This window comes from Lissotriton helveticus, chromosome 10 (genome assembly GCF_964261635.1).
Source record: "Lissotriton helveticus chromosome 10, aLisHel1.1, whole genome shotgun sequence".
Classification (NCBI taxonomy): Eukaryota; Metazoa; Chordata; class Amphibia; order Caudata; family Salamandridae; genus Lissotriton; species Lissotriton helveticus.
This window is the reverse complement of record NC_136071.1, coordinates 331,562,345-331,574,261: the sequence shown is the minus strand read 5'-3', so window position 1 is coordinate 331,574,261 and position 11,917 is coordinate 331,562,345. Positions and strand designations below refer to the sequence as shown.

The 11,917-nt window shown below is 41.1% G+C and overlaps 1 long non-coding RNA gene across 1 annotated transcript; it reads left to right on the top strand.

Moving 5' to 3' along the window:
* Nucleotides 1-10,154: 10,154 nt before the first annotated feature.
* Nucleotides 10,155-11,499, top strand: LOC144785186 (uncharacterized). Its single transcript, XR_013601800.1, has 3 exons — nucleotides 10,155-10,207; nucleotides 10,345-10,405; nucleotides 10,854-11,499. It is a non-coding gene; the product is annotated as an uncharacterized LOC144785186 (long non-coding RNA).
* The last annotated feature ends 418 nt before the right edge of the window (nucleotides 11,500-11,917 follow it).

The following is an 11,917-nucleotide window of genomic DNA, read 5'->3' as shown; positions in this document are numbered from 1 at the left end:
AATATCCCCAGGAAGTCTGTGCGGTGGACCCTGGGGGTGCGACGGCGCCCCGCTATCCTACGGGCGGTTGGAAACCTGTACAACCGTGGGTCGCTTGAATGCTCCGCCCCTCGTAGGGGGGGGCGTGAGCAAGAGGGTGGACCAATGGTTCACCGGAAATGGGAGGGGCTATCTCCTCACCACAACCGCTAAGCAACGATTGGCTAAGGCCACGTTGCAAATTGGCCCATCAGGTGGTGGGCCGCGAGGGGCGGCTTGCCTTTGGATCGTTAGATTAGATTAGATTATTGAACATTTGTATCGGATGTTACTTGCTGATCATTCTTTGCTCGAGAGAGCATTCTATTAGGTACTATATACATAGGGATCTGCTCTCTGAGGCCATCGTGGCTTATATCTTCCAGGAACTGACTGGATTAAAGCACTAAACTAGTGAATTCGAAGAAAAATCGATATATAGATGTGCTTTTTCAATCAAATCTGAATCTCTATATCTCGTTTCTGGACTACTGTATTCAGAATATGTGTGCCATGATCCATTGAATTAGATGACCGCGAGTCTTTTTAACTTAATTTACTCAGAAGCCTTGAAAAAGTCGCGAACGGCGACAAAACACGTGTCGGCTGTAGCTGCATCAATATTGCATTCATGGAACAACTGTTATGAGGATTGTATGCTGAACAGAAATTACTACTGAATTTTGTATTAAATTAACTTTGCTGTTTGGGATCATTCAGCTGTTTACTTATATTGTGTTGTGCTCTGTCTATGGTAGCAAAATAATTGTTTATGTGCAGGGAAGTGCCCATTCCTGCGCATAAACAATCAATAATGGTGATTTGTAATGTCTGTGTGTGCTGCAGAATGAAGCACATATAGAAGTTGCAAAATGTCATCTTTTTAATGTTTTTTATGTGAAGGAAGCGACACGTTTCTGCACATGTACAATCACTAATAGCGATTTGCTGTTTCTATGTGTGCTGCACACATAGAAACAGCAAAAACTAGGAGAAATTATTAATTCCTCCTGGTTGCGCCTGTTTAAGACCAGGTTTTCCCATATTTACACCACCCTTGTGGCAGCGCCAAAAAGCAATGGGTGTTGTGGTAGAACACCCACTGCAACACTCATTGCCTGCCCCTTTGCCGCAGCGGACTGTTGCAGTAAGGGGCATATTTACAAGGTGGTGTTAAATCCCGTTACGTGGTTTCACACCCCCTTGTAAATATAGAGCAGGACATTGCACCCCAGGAACGTCATTAAAAGTGATGTTTCTGTCGTGCACTGCTCTTGCAAATATGCCCCTTTATCTTTTATCAATGACAAACAGAAGCATCAGTAAGTCCATTTCTTTTTTTAATAAAAATGTACCAATCACAACAGGTGATATTAGTCCAAATTAATTTTCAATTCTTACATTTTCTGTCTGATTTGAAATTTTCGAGCTCCATGCATCATATCTAGAATCACAGGTCTGGTGGCTAAGTAGACTAATGCATCCAATGATGGGATTTGTGTTTGAGTGCAGATTCAAATCCCAGTAGATCCACTCAGCCTTTCATCCTTCTGATGTTTGTAAAATGGGTACCACTGAGTTGGGGAGCAATAAAGATCTGCTATTCAACACATAGATTCCCTTCTGAGTTAACAGGTGCTTTGCAAGAACATCTCCTTATTATGTTTCTTAGGGGCATATGTATCAAAAAAGAGTTTTGCGATTCTCAAATTGCAATTTAAAGAGAATCACAATTTGAGAATCGCAAAATGCAATGTATGTAGGATTTGTTAAAAATGTTGCGAATCCTACATATTCCTTATTTGCGAATCGCAAATTGAGATTTGCAAATAAGGAATACCTTCCCATCCATTCCCATGGGCTAGGAGGCCCATAGGAGCGAATGGGAAGACATTCTCAATTTGTGATGACCGATTAGAGTATCTAAAATTGAGAATGCAATTTCAGGGTTCCAAGGTTGCCAAAAGGACACCCTGTTGCACCCCTGAAATATGTATGTGTGCATATGCGGCGCACATACATGCCCTAAGGGCATGTATGTGCGCCACATGGCACTTTGAAAAATGCACAAAAGTGCATTTTTCAAAGAAATCGCAAATTACCACCAACTTGAAGTTAGTGGTAATTTGCGATTCCTTAAGGCCAAATCCCAATTTTTCTGTGCTTCCTACACTCCATTTAAGGAATCACAATTTGCGATTCCTTAAATGCATTCGCAAAATAGGAAATCGCAAATTTTGCGATTCCTTATTTTGCGAGTGGTTTTCTTTTTCATACAGTGCACACAGCTAAAGTGTTTGCGATCGCAGTTTAGCTGGATTCAAGCTAGACTGGCTGATTAACCAGAAACCGGTACCAGGATGCTTATTTCCGGTCCAGGGAAGACATGGCTTTGCAGTTTGGGCTGGACTGTTCTTATGAGGCACAGGGTCAGACTGATTTGCCTATGGCCATGTCTGAACTGGGGTGGCGGAGTGAGCTAAAGAATGATGATGGATTAAACCCAGATCTGTTGACTGGGGGTGAGTGTTTGCATTGTTCAAACACTCCGTCCATCATCCCCTTTGGTTTTGCTTTGTTCGCAATTTAGCTTGATACATATGCCCCCTGGGCCTTTAACAACTATAAGTGTGAATATCTAGCAAAAGATCAGCTCTTGCCCATGCAGGTAAGAGCCGTGGGGCCGGGTGTGGGGGGGGGGGGGTATTTCGACAGACGACAAGGGAAAATTAAATAAATATTTAATTTTCCCTCAAAATCGGGCATCGAAATCCCCCCAACCGGCCCCACTGCTCTTACCTACATGAGCTTTTTCCCTCATCGTTGTCCATCGAAATCCCCCCACCAGGCCCCACCGCCGCACCACTCTTACCTACACAGAACGCAGCTGCAGAGGAGTTCAGGAAGTGCCCTTACACTTCTGGGGTGAAAAACACATTTAATGAGACAACTCAGTCAGGCATATACCCTTTCCACTATCACGATCGCTGTATACACAGATTACTGATTGCTTCTGATTATCTTTCATTAGAACACTCATTTCAAAGTTAGGTAGAGCAGCTGTTTGCATATGCACAAAAGGGACCTGTGTTTTCACATTTTCACCTTACCACCTTACACAAATCTGTAATGGAAATTCACAATAACATGTCTAATGCCAGTGCTATGAGTTTTGTATGTGGTTTTACTATTTCTCCTGAAACTCTGTTTTTTACTGAAAGCTTCCAGTGTATTGTGTTATATGAGTGCTGAGTAAATTGCTTTTCTAGGAATCCCAATGTGTGCAGTCATTATGGCACTGTGTTTTATCCTACAAACTTCAGCCAATGGTTTACGCCCAGTCACACTGGGTTTGCACAGATGCTGATGAGCGTGTACATGTTTCTAAGAATGTGGAAAGGTATTATGTTGAAATGTTTTTCCACCAGCTCGGATTTGTGAAGTTCCGGATATTCGCTCTTCATATAGTTTGGCAAGATTTCTAGTTTAAGGTTGACTTCTCCCATGCAAAGATTTGTACTTTTTACCAAATGATTTTCATTTTACTGGGAGACCTTTTACACTGCAAGTTTAACTTTTGCAGTGTTATTCTTTGCAAAATTTCACAGGTACGAATTTTTCGCAGCAAGTTTTATTTACTTTTTGTGACAAATTGTTGCAAAATTCAGAGTTTTGACGCAAATTTGGGAAAACGTAAAAGTTCACAACTTTGTGAAGTGGGTAAATGTACCACTGAGTTGTAGGCCAATTTTACCGTGTTTTAGGGAGAGGGCACAAGCACTTTAGCACTGTTTAGTAGTGGTAAAGTGCACATAGTCATAAATGTCAACAAAAATAGATTCAGCCAAGGAAGGGAGGGAAGGCAAAACAATTGGGGTGACCCTGTAGCGATGGCCAGGTCCAATGCAAAGGTTGTGAAAATTTCACAAAAGCACACACATGTGGATTCTAACAGGAAATGCGGATTAACATCAGAATTTCTGTTAGTCAAAAGAACTGCATCTATGAAATGATGCAGTTAACTCTACAAATGCCTAGTGCACATCCTGGTTCTAAAAATATTTACTACGTTCTATCATTCAATCCAATATTACATTTATTTCCTAATGTGTCCCCATGACATATAATAAAAACATTATTGCATACCAAAAAGAAATCTTATTACACAGGTTACTAAATATTCATCCCAATACCTACAATACAGTGAGTAAGTGAAAGAAAAAGCACACAATCATATCCATGTTGTTTTAATTTTGTACCTTTAATGGGCATAAAAATATTTAAAACACATTCATATCTCATGCAAATTTTTAATACACTACAATAAATTTCATATTTTCATTGTGCTAAATCATTCCAACCGGATAGTCATGTATGCATCCATGATTCTAAGTGGTAGTGTAAAAAGTAACAATCCAGTTAAAAGTTCATGGTGCAAGATTACCCAGACGTCTAGATTACGTGGTACTGCTGCAAAATTTATACTTGGGAATATAGCAGACCTGCTCAAAATTGCAAACTTTTTTCTGGTGAAATTCCACAAACTTTCTAAAAATGATTTGACATTGTACATAATGTAATTAATCTTTTGTGCAAATTTGGCTCATGGGCATACCTTGCATTCAAACGTCATGCGAGATACATGCAAGTGAACTGATTCAAGATGAATATTTAGCCCACAAGACATTTTCTGATCCTGCAGGACATTTTCTGCATTAACAAGTCTCCTGCAGAGGGAAATGTTAAGAAATGTCACATTACACATGTTTTGCATATTTTAAGAGTATACCACAAATTTCACATAGGTCTAGTGTATAGCAACCTTTGCACTAGTACCAATGTTCTCAAGGAAACTGCATAGGACCTATTGTTGTACAAAGAACATATCAGATATGAGTCGTATAACTCATGCAAAGAAATTATAAGGAAAGGATTGAAAAATGTTCACAATATAACCAAATCCTTATGCATATCCATACCATTTGTAAAGTGCAGCCAGACCTGTAATGGGATTTGCATGAAGAAGGAATAGTTAGGAAATAGAAATCAGACCGGTTTTTATCTGGTTCTAAATGCCACAAATCCTCTGGTTTTCTACTAGACCGTGTAAGATCCCTGAAGAAGGTAACAGCCAAAACATAATCTAAACTCTTGTCACACTGATAACAGCAAATGCCTAAAAGAGATCCAGAGACTGCAGGCTGGCTTCTAAAAATTGAGCTATATTTTTGGGATCATTAATTGTAATACATGACAGGATAAATCTTGAAGAAAATGACAACTGACAACTAAGGGAATTTCTTATAAACAGCAGAAAATGTATCTGCATAGGTGTTCAAGTTAACACAATTTTGTCAGTTGGACAGGAAGCAAGCATGCCATTCTCTTGTACTTACCAACACTCAAGCCAATCTTCAGACACTCTAGTAAATCTACATGGATGAAGATTTCAAAGGCTAAGGTCAGGTAAAAAACATGTAACAATGGTTATCCCCAGAATCAAATCCAATAGTTAATAGGTGCTACTGTGGATACCTACTAAAGTCACCCTGGTCGTTCGTCCATAGTGGATTTCACATTGTGATTCCATTGGTCTTTGACACTGAACCAGAGCTACCATTTGGAATAATTAATTGTCATGGAACTTTTTTAATTTGGCAACTGCTGGAGAACTTGACATAATGAAGGCTGAGATACCTAATCACAAGGTTGATCCATATTTATCTCAGAAAACCAGGGGCAGTTCCAGTCTGAATGAGGCATCACAAAGTAATCCAGTGACAGCCAGTGTAGTCACTTCCTTCTTTAGCATTGGCCTGTAACAACATCGACATGGTGCAACATGGCTTCCAGCAGTTTAATATCCTTCAGTGAATTTCGTCTCAGGTTGATTAGTGTTAAATGTAGGGGAAAGTTTGTCTCCGGCAAATGATAGACCCTGGCTTAGCCTAGATCCCTCTATCGCCCGACCCTCTTTTTGACATGAGGGTCTTTAAAAAAAATATTTTATAGATTTTAAAGAGACAGTAGCAGGGGAGCTCAGTGCCATACTTCAGGCCTACAATGAACATTAGAGGAGCAGTACAAGGCTGTTTCAGCTTTGAATGTACGTGTGCATTTATGTGTATACATTGTGAACATAGCTAAAAAACCAAGGGGACTTTCTAAACAGCTTTAACACATTTTTGTCTAGTTGTAGGTGGTGTAATATTCAGCTTTAGCTGTCAGATCAACCTTGCTACAAAGTCTACCCCATGCCAACCAGTAATCGTTCAAGCTGTGTTATGATTACACCATTCTCTCACAAATATCTGATTGAATGTTGCATGCTTATCAGACCTCTTGGAATGGGGCATGGAGAAATGCATTGCAAGATACAAAAAAAACACAAGAAATATAGCCACTCTCAGTTACATCAGGTTCAAGGTTTGTTACACAGAAACATACATTACAGCTATACTGTCCCAATATAGTGTTAGTACCATATAGTGGCAGCTAATAATCTTCGAAAATGGAGGTCCTGTAATAACTGTCTCTAAATGCAAAGAGAAAGTAAACATAGCTGGAATTATTGAGGGGTATTTTAGCATAGAGGGTTTCCTCAGAGTACGTTTTAAATGAAAACGTTGCCAAACAGTGTATTTTGCTGTAAAATGTTAACAATAATTGAAAAAAAATGACGTGGTTATGAAGGGCAACTCTATTTTTTTATTTCAGGGTGTGCCATGTATGCTTTACTCTCCTCAGTGGTGTTGGGGTGTCTCTCTCCCCAAAATATTTTGAGAGAAAGTCGCATGGCAGTGCATTTTCAGCACAGCCTCACTTATTTATTTATTTATTTATTTAATTATTTATTTTAGGAGTTTTATATAGTGCTGGCACGACCCAGGGGGTATCTGAGTGCTTTACAGCAAAATCATATGCAACATAGTCCTGAGCAGATTAGAAGTACATTAGTAATAAGAGACACTAAAAAGAGTCCAAATTAGTGTCATGAGATGGGGGCTTTCCTTAAGTCAGAGTGTATGAGTTCGGTTGAGGAGAAGAGGTAACATAGAGCGTCTACTGTTCCCGAGGGCAGAGATGACGGTTGAGGAGAAATTCTTTTAGTAGTCTCATGAAACTAGTGAAGGAAGGGTTGGTTCTGATATGTATAGGGAGAGAGTTCCCGATTCTGGGGGCATTGCCTGAGAAAGAGCGTGAGAGGGTTTTTTGTTTGTGTCTTTTGGGGGATGAGAAGGAGCATATTGGAGCTTCTTAGGTTTCTTGATTGTCCTGCTTTGGTGAGTTTGGCTGCGAGGTAGTCTGGTTTGCCAGTGCATTGAGCTATGTGGGTAAGACAGGCTGTTTTGAAACAACATCGTGCTTCGATTGGGAGCCACTTTAAATTTGACTATGTGGCTCATCAATTTTCAAATTGTACATATAAAATCGTTCTTCAATTACATATTCCACTTTCTTTCACTTACCAACTTACCACTTTAAAGTAGTCTCTTAATCATATATTTATGGCTGATGTTGTAGTTGAATAGGGCATCATGGAAAAATAAAGTCATACAAGTCTTACAATCATAGGCCATGGGCAGCAGTGCTAGGCAAATCTAACAGGCTCATATAGTAATACTATCAATGTATTTGACCGTACACAGATCTCAAATGCTCGGGTCTCAGATATCAACAATGATGATAACACAAATATTTAACAATAATATTATGTGATTCCTATACACAAGTCAAACAACCTGTAGCCGTAAATCCTCTCTGGCACTAATTAACAAGGGCGGTGGCCTTGTTGTCATGAATAAGAGTGATTATGACACTGAATGCAGGAGGCTACTCAGTGACATCAAGAGCTACCAACCCCTATCAAGAGATCCGACTGAGGAATTGAGAGCAGAAATTTTGGAACTCGTTGAGACAACTGAGGCCTCTGGTGCAATCTCTAAACAGGAAGCGGACTACCTCTGTAAAACGGAAGGGAAAATCCCGTATTTCTATACTTTGCCAAAGATGCACAAAGGTAAAATCCCACCGCCAGGAAGACCGATCGTGTCAGGGATCGGTTCACTCTTGGAACCCCTCTCTCGGTTTTGCGACTTTTTTCTGAAACCGATCGTACAAACTACCCCAACGTACCTCAGAGATACAAAAAACCTGCTGACACTCCTGAACAATGTACAAGTAGACGATGAAACCATCCTACTCAGTTTTGACATTGAGAGCCTTTATACGAGTATTCCTCAAGATGCCACCCTGGATGTCCTTAAAAGCGTTCTGGAAAATAACAGTTGGGAACACCAGACACCAAAGGCGTTTATCCTACAGTGTGCCATGCTCGCACTCAAAAGGAACTATTTTGAGTACGAAGGCTCCCTGTACCTCCAAATCGGTGGTACGTCTATGGGCAGTGTCTTTGCTCCTAGTATAGCCGGGCTATATGTCCATAACTTTGAAGAAAGGCACATCCTTACACAAGAGAACCCCTACAGAGATCACATCAAGTTTTGGCGTCGTTATATCGACGACGTCATGGTAATCTGGCAAGGTCCTGAGGAATCACTCAGAGACTTTACCATCTGGATTAATACTCGAGATCCACACCTCAAGTTCACTCACACGTTTGACAAACGACAGATGGTCTTTCTGGACATAGAAATTAAGAAAGAGGGGCAGGAATTAACAACCAAAACACATTTTAAGCCCACTGCCAAGAACAATCTACTGAGGTACGAGAGTTTCCATCCCCGTCCACTCAGAGAAAACCTGCCATATGGCCAATATCTGAGACTACGGCGAAATTGCAGCAAACTATCAGATTATAAACTTCAAGCTAAAGACCTCACGTGCAAACTGAAACAACGTGGGTATCCAAACAGAATAATTGAGAAGTGCCAAAAAAGAGCAAGGAATCAGCCTCGTGATTCTCTACTTGAAGAAAACATGTCCCGGAATGATTCTATTCCCCTCACTTGTGTTACAACGTACAATTCCGTTTCAAACAATGTGAGCAAGAGCATCAAAAAACATTGGCAGATCCTCAGCACAGGCGCATTGAAATGGGACAAACCACTTTTTTCTTATAAAAAAGCACCAAGTCTAAAAGACAGCCTTGTCAACACAAGACCAAAGAATGCAACGATCATCTCTAACCCTAGCATTACTGAAATGTGGAACTTGCCACCAATTATTGGGCACTACAAATGTGGGGATTGCAGTGTATGCCATCTGACAGAGAACACGAAAACACTGAATCTTGAAGAAGGCAGAGTGTGGGAACAGCGTAAACACACGAATTGTAATAGCACCAACGTTGTGTACATGATCACATGCATCTGCGGAAAGAACTACGTTGGTATGACGACCAGAAAGGTCAAACAACGTATTTGTGAGCATCGTAGCACAATACGCTGCAGAAAAAATGCCACCAAGTTGACTGACCATTTCCTTGATGCGAATCACACTCCTAATGACATGAGATGGACTGTCATTGAGCAGATTCCAAACGGACCCAACTCTCACAAGATCCTACATGAGAAAGAACAACGTTGGGTGTACCGACTTTCCACTCATATCACGGGCCTTAATGATAATGTCCCTTGGGCCTCAATACTGTAAGCCTACCCACTACCCTTTGAGCAATATTCAGCCTACTCCTAACCATCTAATGAGTTGTCCATAAACATGACTGTAGCACTCTTGTAATTTTAACTAGTCATGGTCCGTTCTGGTTAGTATGACCACGCCTAAATCATAACATTGGTCTTCTGTCGGGGTCTTCTGGTAATATACACCCCAGTTCTATCTCAGAACCCCCTTTAATATGGCTATCTAGGATGCGATTACCAATATTTCATCAGCCATTCAGGTCTTTGTACACAATTTCTGAAATACTCCTTATGATCTTTTAAGTATTTAATAATTTTGGAATTTTGGAATATTGTACCTCCTAGCCTGGGATTTACCCCAACTACCCAACACGAGATTCGATCTCTCGCCTTAACTGCAACCATTTGAGGCTATGCGGCCACCGTCCTAGTATCCCTGTCGGCCTTCCGCGCACGTGATCGCGGCTCAACCACGCCCATCACGGAAGCGCCGACACTCTATTTCACTCGCGCCTTCACCCAGCCCAGTACTAGCGGGGCGGTGCAGGCAGTAGGTTACAAACTGAATACCTCGGCAACTAACTGTGAGTAAAAGTACCCGTTTTCTTGCGGGCGTGTCTTTTTTTCAACTAGCGCCAAAAACGAACGCGCCCAGGACACGAGTTGGATGATATTCCTTACCCGCATTTATCTACCTCTTAATAATATCACTCTCTTTCAGAATACGTTTTAAAGAGGGTAACCTCCCCCGTCCCATGAAGTCCCTGAACACTCCATTGAGAGTGAGCCTTGGTTATATATACTTTCTGTCTGTCTTGTGTCTATGTTGTGTGTGCCTTACTTTGTGTTGTACAGTTTCTCTTTGACAATGCATGCACGATCGAATTGGATATAGTCTCGCACCAACTAGTTGGTATGCGAGGATGTAACACGCGGTGACCATTTTATGAACCACGTGTGAGTTGTGAATAGAGAAAATTACGATATTCCCTCTGTGTGAAAGTTGTGGGTAATCTACACTGTCCCACATTTCGCACCTGCACTTCCCTCCTCTAGAAGTATGCTGGAGTAGAGCCCAACACTGGTAACGCTAGACGTATGATGCTACCACTGAATTCACCATGTAACTGGGTGTGACAGCATGCTGACACAACGTTGAAGCACTGCACTACGTTACAGGCTTGTAAATATGTTCAATACTTTGACAAATGTCGGTATTTTCTTTTACAGGTTTTTTGATTTTTTAGCTCACCCAGTGTGGAGCGAGCTTACACCACGGGCGCATTTTCGCCATCCAGTGGTCCCATGTGGTAGGATTGGGTGCGTCTTTTAGGGGACGCAGACCGTCCACCACTTGGTTGTATGGTCCTGACGAAAACCTGGTTAACCTTAACCATTAAGGTTGAAACATGTAGACCTAACACATAGACCCTATTAATTATAGAGATACACGGGCTCATTGTTGCCCTATTTTATCTCGCCACGATTTTAATATTGTCCAGTTGCTTGCCAATAAAAAATCTTTATTTTACAAGTTCAAACCAGGACAATTTTTAACTCACTGATTTTTTTCATTTTTCACGCACCACCACTCACAACCTGCTCCACTGCAATCAGGTGTTGAAGCACACCCTGATGACGCTAGGTCATTAGGGTGGACCCCGATGATGAAGCATGTCATCACTAGGTGATGAGTGAGGGGTTTTTAAGAAAAAGAGTTTTCCTCTATTTTGTGAAAACCATCCACCGACACAGTGACTTGTGAATTCTCACTGGTGGTACTCCTTCATTTTTGTTTTTTCTACTATTGTATCCAGGGGTACAGGAGTACTCCCCGTTCACTCTGGTGAACATAACCCTTGCTCTCTCCATTGTTTCTGTATATCTTGGCAGCGCACAGCTGTGAGAGTTATTAAATAGCAGCACTGTCCTTTTTACTGTCTATACGGAGAGGTCGACACAACTATTGACCATGGCAGACACTCAAGGCTTAACATTCTCGACTGATGAAATTGACTCTATCATGGGCAATCTTGCGGCGTTTGCGGATGCAAACATAAGCAGTACAATATCCCAGACATCAGACTGGGACAAATTGACGGAAATGAAAAAGAACAGAATAAGAACTATTCTACACGGCACTATATTAAAGGAATATGTGACAAACCAAATGGCACCTAAAGGCTTACTAGTATCTAATGCCCCTCGTATCTTTCTGGACGATCATGAGTTCCGAAGAGACTGGGCACGTATAGCATGGCACTGTACCCATGATTGGATCATGCTGATCCTCA